This window comes from Rana temporaria, chromosome 1 (assembly GCF_905171775.1).
Source record: "Rana temporaria chromosome 1, aRanTem1.1, whole genome shotgun sequence".
NCBI classification, from domain to species: Eukaryota; Metazoa; Chordata; class Amphibia; order Anura; family Ranidae; genus Rana; species Rana temporaria.
Genome location: NC_053489.1, coordinates 119,055,668 through 119,068,609, shown reverse-complemented (window position 1 = coordinate 119,068,609; position 12,942 = coordinate 119,055,668). Strand labels below are relative to the sequence as shown.

At 41.9% G+C, this 12,942-nt stretch overlaps 1 protein-coding gene across 1 annotated transcript in view; it reads right to left on the bottom strand.

The window, feature by feature from the left end:
- Nucleotides 1-4,793, bottom strand: part of ADGRV1 (adhesion G protein-coupled receptor V1) — a 576,045-nt gene extending 571,252 nt beyond the window's left edge. The window contains exon 1 of the mRNA XM_040342090.1: nucleotides 4,447-4,793. The gene's annotated coding sequence lies outside the window, so the exon portion shown is untranslated. The remainder of the gene's footprint in view (nucleotides 1-4,446) is intronic.
- Between the last annotated feature and the right edge of the window lie 8,149 nt (nucleotides 4,794-12,942).

Genomic DNA, 12,942 nt, shown 5'->3' with positions numbered 1-12,942 from the left:
ATTTTTTGTAGGAAAAATCTTGGATGGTTTTTCCGACAGAATTCCGCTCTAGCTTGGCTTGCATACGCACGGTCACACAAAAGTTCTCTGAACTTTCGACTGTCAAGAACGTGGTGACGTACAACAATACGACAAGCCGAGAAAATTAAGTTCAATGCTTCCGAGCATGCGTCGAATTGTTTCTGAGATTGCGTTGGACTTTTGCGACTCGGAATTGCTACAGACGATCATATTTTCAGATAGGATTTTTTTCTGTCTAAAAATTTGAGAACCAGCTCTTAATCTTTTGCTGGCAGAAATTCTGACAGCAAAAGTCCAATGGAGCGCACACACGGTCGGAATTTCCGTTCAAAAGCTTTACAGGAGTGAATTTTCCTTCCTAGGGGTAGATTCCCTCTTACTTCCTGTTGTCTCCCACCGTTTGTACGTATGAGTCATATGTAAGTCAGATGTATGTAACTCAAGTATATGTATAAGTGCCTGTATATGGAATTCCCCATTAAACATTAAAATATAACAATATGCAAACAACATACGAATGAAATCATGCCATATTAATTGCAATACACCCATGTTCTGTACAATATGCACAGCTGCAAGCTTTTATAAGAAGTGCTCATTATCACACATGGTCTTCCAAATAGTTGGAAAATCTCTAAATAGTGGATTCAGATCCTTATGTTTTTGTACATCTAGGGGCAGATTCACAGAGATCTGCACCCGCGCAGCGTATGTGAGATACGCTACGCCGCCGTAACTTTCCCGGCTTTGGTTCGAATCCATAAAGATTTTGCGCCGTAAGTTTACGGCGGCGTAGTCTATCTCTCGCGGCGTAACGGCACGTAATTCAAATCGCCGATTAGGGGGCGTGTTTCATTTAAATGAAGCGCGTCCCCGCGCCAAAAGAACTGCGCATGCGCCGTCCCTAAATTTCCCGCCGTGCATTGCGCTAAATGACGTCGCAAGGACATAATTTTTTTAACATGGACGTCAATTACGTCCATCACGATTCACGGACGACTTACGCAAACATAAAAAAAAAATTCAAATTATACGTGGGAACGACCGCCATACTTAACATTGAGTACGCCACCAAATAGCAGGTTTAAATATACGCCGAAAAAATCCGACTAGAGACGACGTAAAAGAATGCGACGGCCGCTCGTACATTCGTGGATCGTCGGAAATAGCTAATTTGCATACTCGACACGGAAAACGACGGGAACGCCACCCAGTGGACGCCGAAGAATTGCATCTTAGATCCGAAGGCGTACGAAGATGTACGCCTGTCGGATCTAACCCAGATGCCGTTGTATCTTGTTTTGAGGATTCAAAACAGAGATACGACGCGGGTAATTTGAAAGTACGCCGGCGTATCAGTAGATACGCCGCCGTATTCTCTCTGTGGATCTGCCCCTTACTCTACAATGTAAGCGCTTGGAAGAAGATCGTGAATGAGTGCCCATCTTTTTTGGCTTCTCGATTTTGACACCTGTGAATTGAATAAAAAAACAGCAAAAAAAAGCTAAACGTAGATCCAACAAATTTATCCCAAATAGGAACAATAGGAACATTTTCTATCAACAAGGTTAAAATAGTAGGGGGGGCTAGGCACCATTATATTATACCTTTTTGAACGGTTGAGGCATACTCAAACTCAAAGTATTGTTTTTAATATATCTTACAGAATAAATAAAGTATATTCTGACCTTATGGCAAATGTTTTTTTTTTTTTCAATCAAATCGTTTTTATTGAATTTTTCATTATACAACAAACAAAACATATCCATCCCATATCCCCGCTCATCACCAACACAATAGCAACAACAACAACACCACAAAAAAAAAATACGCTCACCAAGCTATATTTCAATGATTAAACAAACCCCTCCCGCACATTATTACTCTTTTATAGTGCTTATGTTTTTATTTTGTTATTTCTATCTCATTATTAACTTTACATATTATCAATCATATGCTCAGCTAACTGCTCCGAGAAATTAACTAACCACCATTGCGATATTTTAAAACATTTTTTAGAATACCTCATATGTTTATATGTCAATTCCTCCCATCTTAAGTTAAGATTAATTACTTTGATCCATTGATTTATTGTTGGCGGGTAATTTGATATCCATATTTGTAGTATAAGTTTGTGAGCCATATACATAGTTCTCAACCACATCACATGCATTTCAACTGGGAGGGTCTCTTCCAGTATAATCCCTAGCAATACTATTTTTGGGTTAGGCTGTATTTGTGTAGAACTTAGGAAATTTTAAGTATAAAATTCACACACTGCCAGTAGCGATGCAGTTTGGGGCAGCGCCACAGCATATGTATAAGAGTACCTGTACCAGTAGTGCATCTGGGATAGCTTGATGTAGTTGCTTTACCCCAGAAGTGCAATTTTAAAGGAGTATAATGGGCTCTATGTATGATAAATACCTGAGTCAAGCACTGTGAGGAGGATAAGGATACCCCAAATTTATAGATAAAGGATTTATCAGATATCCCTAGATTTGAAACTCATGATAGGCACTTTTCAGTATAAACTTTTAAATTAGGGTACATTGTAAATTAGATGATCCTCCTATTTTAAAGATCCTAAAATAATATACAGTAGTCCCTATGAAACCATTTTATAGCTGAACCGTTACATGCTTACAAGTAGTGTTTAAAAGTCAATTAGTCTGTAAATGAAAGCAACAGTTAGTTGTTCCTATGCCTAGGTCCCCTAAGCTTAGCATTTCATTCAATACTTACTTTAATTACTTTATATGTGAGACTATTGGTGGTACATTGGTTGTTAGTGAATCCAATAAAAGATTTGCATTTCACTAAAGAAAATTGAAGAGAACACCTTTGCAAAATATCTATGAGCTTAAAGATAAAAAAAATGAGTGTCTTTCAAGTAGGAATTATTCAGCTTTAGGCTCAGAAGTCATTAATATTTTGTATTAAATATCTACAGTCCAAATATTACGTAGACAGCAAGAGAGCGCGGCAAGTTTATTATTTCAATATACTTTAAATTAACAAATAATTACTGATAGGTATTCAAATGATGGTCTATGTTTTATATGGCCAAGTTTATTTATGAGAAGACTTTTGAAAACTTTTCATTTTTAATAATAAACTGAAATATAAAATGAATATACATCATATAAAATTAACAACACTATTGAAGACAACCTAATATCTAAAGTGTGGCAACCATGGTTACCTAATAATACTGAAAAACAAGTGTTCTAGACATTAATGTTTGACAATATAATTGCCTTTATCTGTTTTCTGTTCTAGTAATTTTATAAAATTGTAACACTAAGTAGTCTTTGAAGCATACTTTCTTTCTCAACTCATACTGTACATTTTTACTCTACATAAATCATATAACGTTCTAATAAGAAATATTATCTTGTCCATCCCAAGAGAACCATTGCTATCACGTTAATCAACTTAATTTACAAGCCAAAGCAAATGCAGTAACCCACAGCAACCAGTTTTAGTTTTTTACCAGTTTGCACCATCCAGAACATTGAACAATTATACCTAACTTGTTGCTACAGACTCCTACATGACACAGGATGGCATGCGTTGGTTAAGGTACATATCGAAGAGTAGTGCTGAAAGCAGTAGAAAAAGAGACATTTTCTTCCATTTGTTTAACACATAGAAGATGAAAGTGGATTTTTTCTTTGGCTCATGTAATAAGATTATTTTGTCACACTACAGCACACTTATGTATTACAGTATATCATAGGACACAGTTGGAAAGTCTGACACATCACACGTGTAAAGACAACGGGATATACTGTAACATGCTTTACAGTTTTTTATGGAAGTAATGTTTGATATACCAAGGCATCTGAGCATTTTTAATGAGGTATGGGAGAAAAGAAGGAACTTCTGTGGGAATCATTTATTTTATTTTTCAAAATGTAATATATATATATATATATATATATATATATATATATATATATATATATATATATATATATAAACACACACACACACACAATGTAGCCTAGATTGTGATATAAAAGTGTACTGTTGGTTATAATTACCTTATTGACAAATTGTAACTCCTCTGCTAGTCTCTTAAGTACGCAAACCACTAAACTCATCTCAACAAAGGGACCAATCCTACATCACAGGTCCTTGCTATCCTTAAAACCTATCAAATCCCCAGACAGAAATCAACAGGCAAAACAACAGGACACAACTGAATTCAAATTATTTGCAGAAAATGAAGCTTAACAAAGATGGACGCATCGCCAGAAAGTTGTCAGTCCATGTAAACTTATTTTGTCATTCTAAAGGCCACATATATGTATGTTTGTTTGCTTTTAAAAGCATGCTACGTTCCTACCGGACATTACACATTTTATATATTTACATAAAGCATTTTAATGTAGCAGAAAATAAAAAATGAATAAATACCTCAATCAGATGTTTAATCAGTAAAAAGCAACCGAAGATAGGGACAATGTAGACAGCGTCAAAAAACAATGGATGTAAAGTCGTCCCACTTGTTACCCTTCCCCTTCTCCTGTCTAGAAAGAGCTGCGGGAACATGAAATGCTTGCTACAGCTTTATTCGGGTGCATGATAAAATGTGTCTATCCATCAAAACCTGATGTGTGCGACAAGATTTTTTTCTCTTCTCTTTTGAAGCATAAATTAAAAAGAAGTCTGAGTCTGGAGCAAGATTTGTTCCTGACCAGTCGGCTTGGTCTTTTAAAGTTGCTCCTGGATGATGCTCGCCATGTGTGGTAGGGTCTCCTGTGGTTTGTTATTTTACTTCAATGGAGGGGGGAGGAACCCAACAAAGCACACTGACCACACTGCATATCAAAATGTAACCATGGAAGCAATTGTCCACTTGTCAGAGCCTCCCAGAAATGATCCAGCCATTCACTGCATTGAATCAATATTGAAGCTTTTAAGATTTATTAGGCTAGGGAATGCTAAATGCAATGCCTTCCACTGCAGAGTTTATAGCCAGATATTGAACGAGACCTTTACTAGTCATCTAATATTGATTCATTTAACTTCCTTATTATTATTTTATTTACAACATGAAATATTTGCATTCTAAAGCTCCCTAAACAATGACGAGATTCTGGTTTAACTTATAGAATTACAATAAGATCACAAAAGCTGTTTAGTAAAGATGCTTTTCCCTTTAATTTTACCAAAATATCACATTCAAAGCTGCAGAATGCATTTGTTTAGAGAACTAATGATTGGAATATGTGTGTATTTAATCACTCTATACACTCTCTACACACCAGAACATACTCTGAGAGCTCTTTTTGACTTTTGTTTAGTCATAAGGTATCATGCAAACTGGACGTTATAATAATGTTATAAAAATGCCAGTAGCTTTGCAGTGAGTTTTTCAAAGTTTTTCAGCATTTTTTTGCATTTTCAGTATTTTTTTTAGCATTTTTCCTTTTTAATCAATTGGATTAAAAATGTTAAAAACCACAGGTGAGACGTTTATTAGCGTTTTTTTTTTTTTTCCTTAGAGAGTTTTTACAGCTGGAAAATCCTCTCAGAACCCACTTGTTTTTTTTTTTTTTTTACAGAAAAAAAACGTCCCAGTCAAAAACTGTTGATAACAGCCATGGACACATATGATAACATGCTGGAGAGTTTATTGACTGTAGAAAAAAACATCTGAAGCCAAAAACAGCAGCTGTAAAAACGTCCAAAAACATCTAGGGCCAGATTCTGAAAGGACTTACGATGGCGCAGCGCCATGTATACCGTCGTAAGTCCTAATCCGACCCGTCTTATCTATGCGCCTGATTCTTAGAATCAGTTACGCATAGATATCCATTAGATCCGACAGGCGTAAGTCTCTTACGCCCGACTGACGCAGTAAAGTTACGATGTTTACATTAGGCTTTTTCCGGCGTATAGTTGCCCCTGCTATATGGTGGCATAAGTGCGGCGTAACAATGTTAAGTATGGCCGTCGTTCCCATGTTAAGTATGGCCGTTCGTGAAAAACGTCAATCACGTCGGGTCACAATACATTTACATAAAACACGCCCCCCTGATCCAAATTTGAATTAGGCGGGCTTACGCCGGCTGATTTACGCTACGCCGCCGGCAACTTACGGAGCAAGTGCTTTGAAAATACAGCACTTGCCGGTCTAAGTTGCAGCGGCGTAACGTAAATCGCATACGTTACGCTGCAGAATTTTGGCCCCTAGTGTGCATGAGGCCTTAAAGTAAACAGAGTCTGCCATTGCTGAGCTGATCTTCATGAAAACGCTAATTACTTGGTTGCTATGGGAAATTTAAAATAAGATATACAGTAATGCAGTAATACAGTAATGCTTACAGTAATGTGCAAATGTATCCATTTACTGTACCAACGGTGTAAAAACAAACACTCTATTATCATAGATGAATTACTTTATATTTCATAATATTAGATTCTAAAGACAGCGTTAAAAAATCCTTGTGTCCTTTTACCGCATACCACGCTCGTGCTACTGTAATCACCCAAATGTTGTCTAACTTCAGTAACACAAGTTATTAGGATTAGCATGAAGACACTTTAAATCGTTTTAAGGTATAACTAAAGGCAAAACTTTTTTAGTGTTGGATAGAGTGGAGAGGGATTAGAACCCCTGTCAGTTTTTATTGATGTCTGTGCCCCTGTTAAAGTTGAGTTTCACCCAAGGGAAGCTCCATTTTAAGGCCTCCTCCCCTCTAAATTACACTTTTCTTTGGGGTTGGAGGGGTACCTGATTTTGACAGGTACGCACTCCAACTTCTGCTCGGATCGACTAGGCAATCAGAGTGAAAGATCTTCTCCCGTCCCTCCCTGCAGTCATCTGGGACCCATCACAGGTCCCAGAAGACTGCAGGACCATTCACAGTGCACAGCGTGGCTCAGCTGTAGAGCCGCAAGCTGTCACAGCCGGGTGCCCACAGTTGAGATGCCAGGGAGAGAAGACAGAGAGAAAGGATGGCTCAGGTGAGCACATCGCTGGATCCAGGGACAGGTGAGTGTGTTTTTTTTAAAAGTCAGCAGCTACAGTTTATGTAGCTGCTGACGTTTAATACACACAAAATAACTGGAGCTCCTCTTTAGCTGATCAAGCCTCTCTATTTGTCTATTATCATTGAAAATAACAGTAAAATAAAATCCCAAATTTTGGATTGTCGCCAGGAAAGGGTGAATCTTTCAATGGGGACTGTAGTTTTGATGGCCTGGGGTTCCAAGGTATTTCTTTAATTTGGGATTTACTCTCACTTCCTGTTTGGCTATGGGACAGTGAAGGGAAATCTCATCAATGGGACACAGAGGGCAAAAAATAAATACAAAATCGGACAGGGGTTATAACCCTTTTTAACTCTTTACAAAATTAAAAATAAAGTTCTGCCTTCACAGTAATGCACACCAAGGCCCTCCTATCTCACTTCCCTATATGTCTGGTCACTCTGTCACTGTAATCATTTAATGCCACATTTGAAAATACATTTAGAAAATTATTCATGTATGGGGCTTTGTCAGGTCCGTCTTTAATATGGTTTGGGCCCTGGGCAAACATTTTTTTTGGGCCCCCCTCCAGCTTATTTTGGGCCTGGCTGGTTCACATGTATGTGTTTTGGCGGCCCTCATTTGTGCAGGCACAGCAGCCTATTGATTTGAATGGGCTGCCATGCCTTTGTTTCCTGCAGAAAAAAAGGTGCATTCAGCATTTTAAAAATATAGTTGCCTTGAAATCCATTCTGCTTTTGCACCATGCTACTTACCTGCAGTTCTTGCACACACAAACGCACTGTGTTTTTAAAAGCGTGACCTAAACGTCTAAAAATGCAGCAAGTTTGATAGTGCGGGAACTGCAGATAAGTCACTGCAGAATGGACAGACAGTGTTGTATTTTTTTTATTTATAACAGAGGAAACGGCCCACATGGACCACAGTACAAACATAATAACACATCACAGCTCGTAACTGAAACAATCACCTAGGAAAAGTTCTCCTGAGAGCGTAATGGGGCGTCTAAGCCCCAAGCGTGCCCTACAGGTTGACCGCGGCCCCTCGGGACCGATCCTCCCCTTTTCCGTTTACAACCAAAGATGTTAGCAATAAGAGGTGAGGGAGTAAGAGATAAGTGGTTAGATAGCCCGGTGTTAGCGGGGAAGTAGGGGGGAGGGGGGGTCAGGCACAGGGAGGGGGGAAAGGAGGCAGAGAGGGGGGGGGTGTGTAGAAGGCAACCCCACGGACATGGGTCTGCTTACTTCGTCCACCCGTCTAATCCACGCAGCTATAGTTGGCTGGTTCGTGGTCTTCCATAAAATTGGAATACAGGACTTCGCTGCGTCCAGCAAGTGGCGCACAACTGAAGCCCTGTATATGCGGGCTGGTGTGTCATTAGCGTGTAGGAGGAAGTAGGCTGGGTCAAACGGGATAGAGCGGTCCGTAAATTGCTGCGTTATCCTGTGAACCTCTCTCCAGAAACTCTGGAGTCTAGGGCAGGACCAGAAGATGTGCAGAATAGTTCCCCTATCCGCGTGGCAGCGCCAGCAGAGATCCGTCGTCTCCGGAAAGAACTTATGCAATAGGTCTGGCGTTCTATACCACCGCGTGAGGAGCTTGTAGTTCGTCTCCTGGGTTTTGGTGCAAAGGGAGGATTTGGGCGTGAACCTAAGTATGTTCTGTTTCTGGGCATCTGGGAATTGGCGGGCCAGATCTCTCTCCCACTTAAGGAGGGGCGGGAGCTGGAAGCCCCCAGGCGGGGCAATAAGCATGCCGTAGGTTAAGGATAGCTTATGTGGTAGCGTCCCCCTCTCCTCGCAAAGCTCCTCGAACTCTGAAAGAGTCCGATCTGCCTCTCCAGGGGGAGGCAGTCTGGTCAGAAAGTGGCTCAGTTGTAGTGCTCTCATGAAATCCAGGCGGTATACGCCTCCCGGGTCTGTGAGCTCCGTCAGATAGTGTTGTATTTCATTGCTTGATGGGCATAGGTGTGCCATGTGCGCAGCCTATTACATGATGCATGCGCTTTTTTTGCAGGAAATGCAGGCATGGCAGCCCATTCAAATGAATGGGCTGCTGTGCCTGCGCAAATGTGGGCCGCCAAAACACATACATGTGAACCAGCTAGGCCCAAAATAAGCCCATCAAGCAGTTAAATATAGACAGTAATGCCATGTGCTGTAAATTATGCTGTGTCCTCTGAGGCCTCACTCAGCCTGGACTGCAGGTCTGGTCAGTGTTTTAAAAAGTTCCTCTATTTTACACATGGCATGGCATGGGGATAGGGAGCCAGGGAAGGAGAAAGAAGACCTTACCTTGTCCTGGCAAGCTCAGCTCAAGCCTCTGATCTAAACAATTCTCCACAGTCCACACACACTGCTAGCCGCTGCCTAGTTACACTTGACAAAGCAGGAACCAGGCAGCACTCCTCTCCATTCCGCGGTCTCACTCCTCCCCTGCTCCTCCGAGATACACTTGTCACTAAACACTGCACGCATAGCAAGGGGCGGGCCATAGCATCAGTAGAATTCAAGGCCCCACCCACCCATGGCCAGGGCCGCTACTCGATCTAAAAAGAAAGCAGCACTGGCACTGGCTGCACACCGCTGATGATTTTCAGCGCCGATTTGCGGGCATAACGGGCGTCTCTGCTTTGGGCCCCTAACAGTGACAGGGCCCTGGGCAGCTTCCCCATTTGCCCTGCGGTAAAGACGGCTATGGGCTTTGTAACTGCTGACTGGTCAGGATGCCCAGGCTGACCCGTGTGCAGTGGCAAAAATGCCTACAAAGGGCATGTGAGCATCAGAACTGGACCATGGAGCAATACAAGAAGGTGGCCTGGTTGGATAAATCATTTTTATTTTATATCATGTGGATTGCCGGGTGCGTGTACATCACTTACCTGTAGAAGAGATGGCACCAGAATGCAGAATGGGAACAAGACAAGCCAGCGGAGGCAGAGTGATGCTTTGGGCAAAGTTCTGCTGTGAAACATTGGGTGTCATTCCAGTGTATGTTTCTTGACACGTACCACCTACCTAAACATTGTTGCTGACCAAGTACTCTGCTTCATGGAAACCGTGGGCCAGATTCACAAAAGAGATACGACGGCGTATCTCCTGATACGCCATCGTATCTCTGTGATCCGCCCGTCGTAACTATGCGGCTGATTCATAGAATCAGTTACGCATAGATAGCCCTAAGATCCGACAGGTGTAATTGACTTACACCGTCGGATCTTAGGATGCAATTCTAGGCAGGCCGCTAGGTGGCGATTCCATTGCGGTTGGCGTAGAATATGCAAATGACTAGTTACGGCGATTCACGAACGTACGCTTTACCCGTCGCTCTAAATTTACGTAGTTTCCACCGAGATACGCCGCGTAAAACTAAGGCTGCCCTCTAGGTGGCCTAGCCAATGTTAAGTATGGCCGTCGTTCCCGCGTCGAAATTTGAAAATTCACGTCGTTTGCGTAAGTCATCCGTGAATGGCGCTGGGACGCCATTTACGTTAACGTCGAAACCAATGACGTCCTTGCGACGTCATTTAGCGCAAAGCACGTCGGGTAATTTGATGGATGGAGCATGCGTAGTACGTTCGGCGCGGAAACGCGCCTAATTTAAATGGTGCCCACCCCATTTGAATTAGGCGGGCTTGCGCCGAGCGGATTTACGTTACACCGCCACAAGTTTACAGGTAAGGGCTTTGTGAATCAGGCACTTACGCTGTAAACCTGCGGCGGTGTAACGTAAATGGGATACGTTACGCCGCCTGTGAATTTGTCTGTGAATCTGGCCCCGTATTCCTGCAAAAATGGTTCAAGAATGGTTTGAGAAACACAGCAATGGATTTGAGGTGTTGACTTTGTTTTCAAATTCTCCAGGTTTAAATCCAAATTGAGAATCTGTTTGATGTGTTGTAAGAACAAGTCCAAACCATGGAGGCCTCATCTCGCTGCTGAAGGCTTGGTGCGAGATGCCACAGCAAACCTTCAGAGGTTTAGAGGCATCCATGCTGTTTTGGTAACAAAGGGGGGGCCTACTCAATTTTAGGTGGGTGCTCATAAAGTTATGTGTGATCTGACTATGTGTACTTAAACAGATTACAAATTTAAACTAGTTGGTGGTTGTTCAAGCAGAGATACTAGGGTTATAGGTTAGAACATCTACACCAAACACGCTTTGACACTCACAGACGTCACTAACTGGTTGTTATGCTGGCCCTAGCTTTAAAACATATGTGGTTACTGGCTGCAAAAATCATATTAAGTTCAGAAATGTGAGTTGGGGACTCAAAGTGAGGAGGCAAGTGACTCAGAAAGACATCCAGGCAGCTGGTATGAAAAAGAGAGCTCAGCAATGGCAGCCTCCATGTTTCTCTAATAACAGGTTTATTTTAATACCAGCATATCAATATGAGTGATTTTAGATCAAAGTGTAATAAATATTTAAAGACTACCTTTCAGTTTTGCTGTAACCTATACAGTATAGTGGTTCCAGGGTGGCAATATTACTTCTAGAGGAGCAGAAGGCATTTATCTTTATAAGCTGGGAATCAGCATTTGAGTGACATTAATTCAAACCATTGCACTTATATACAAGGTGCTATACTTCCAACCTCCTGGCTCGGCAGAGGGAGGAATGGAGAAGGATTGTGCTGCACCCGGGTATATAGAACACTAGAGCTCCACGGGTTGCTTTCTCTTTAACTTCACAACCTACTGAAAATGCTTTTTAAGATTTAAATTAAAGATGGACCTGTACGGCCTTTATTTCAATATGGGGGTACATTGTGAAAAGCTGTCAGCAGCTTCTTCTGTATAATGTTTACAATGGAAAGAAAGAAAAATCATGTTGGGTTTGGGATCCTGGAGCCAATCAAATGCTGTTTCACATTTTTGTATTGGAAAAAATATAACATTTCTAATGTGTCATTCCATTCCAAGGAAATCTATTATGAAAGGTATATACTGTACTTGGGCTTCCATTACTGACATCCTTTTAAAATTATGTAGCACTACCCCCTCAGGATCGGCATATTAAGTTACCTCTATGTGATGTCTAGGGGTGAATGGAGTTAGTGAGTAGAGCAGTAATTGAATGTCCAGTCTGCAGGTGACGTTTTCTGAATGCTTTATTTCTTGGTCCAACATGACCAACACATCAACTTGAGGTAGACAGGAAAGGTTGATGAAATAAAGGAAACTCAGCAGTATCAGGCTTTGGATAGTGAAAAGCAATCATGCTTTTCTACAGCTGTAACAATACGTCGCCACTCTAGCCAGAGTGGGTGAAGTGCCCTCGGACAGACCTCTGCCACAGGTCTGGCAGCCGGGGTGTTACTTTAGGTTGCTAGGAGGAACAAGTCTCTGCCACCGACTTGGCTCTGATTAAATTGAGATGCCAGATGAAACCTCTGCCACAGGCGCAATGCTGACAATATGAACAGCAGAGCGAATCCTCCCAATAGATCACATTGGGGTCACCGGTTGACAGTGCAAGTGTACCTGTCAATGTCCGGTCACCAGATCCCCGATGGTTCGTTCAAGCCCTTTTGGATAACCTGCCTCCGGGTTTTCCTCAAGCCGATCCCCCACCGAACGCCATACAGCCTGGGATCTCCTCAGTAGTGATGGGGCCCGCGATGTGCGCACACCCTAAAGGTGGGTGCCGCACCTGGAACCAGGAACCCGTGAAGAACTCAGAACAACGGCCTCCGCCACAGAAATACTCCCTCCCAGCATACACAGCGAGGTCCAACTCCTCTCATTGGCTGCTGGGAAGAAGCGGCTCTGCCTGGATCTCTCTGGCGCCATCTACTGCCCAGGGATGGCACCGCATCCCTGGAACGCAGACTGACCCACAGAACAATCCAGAATTTGGCAAAAGCCAAATTTAACAAAATTAAGAATGAGAGCAACTTATCTCTCTCAT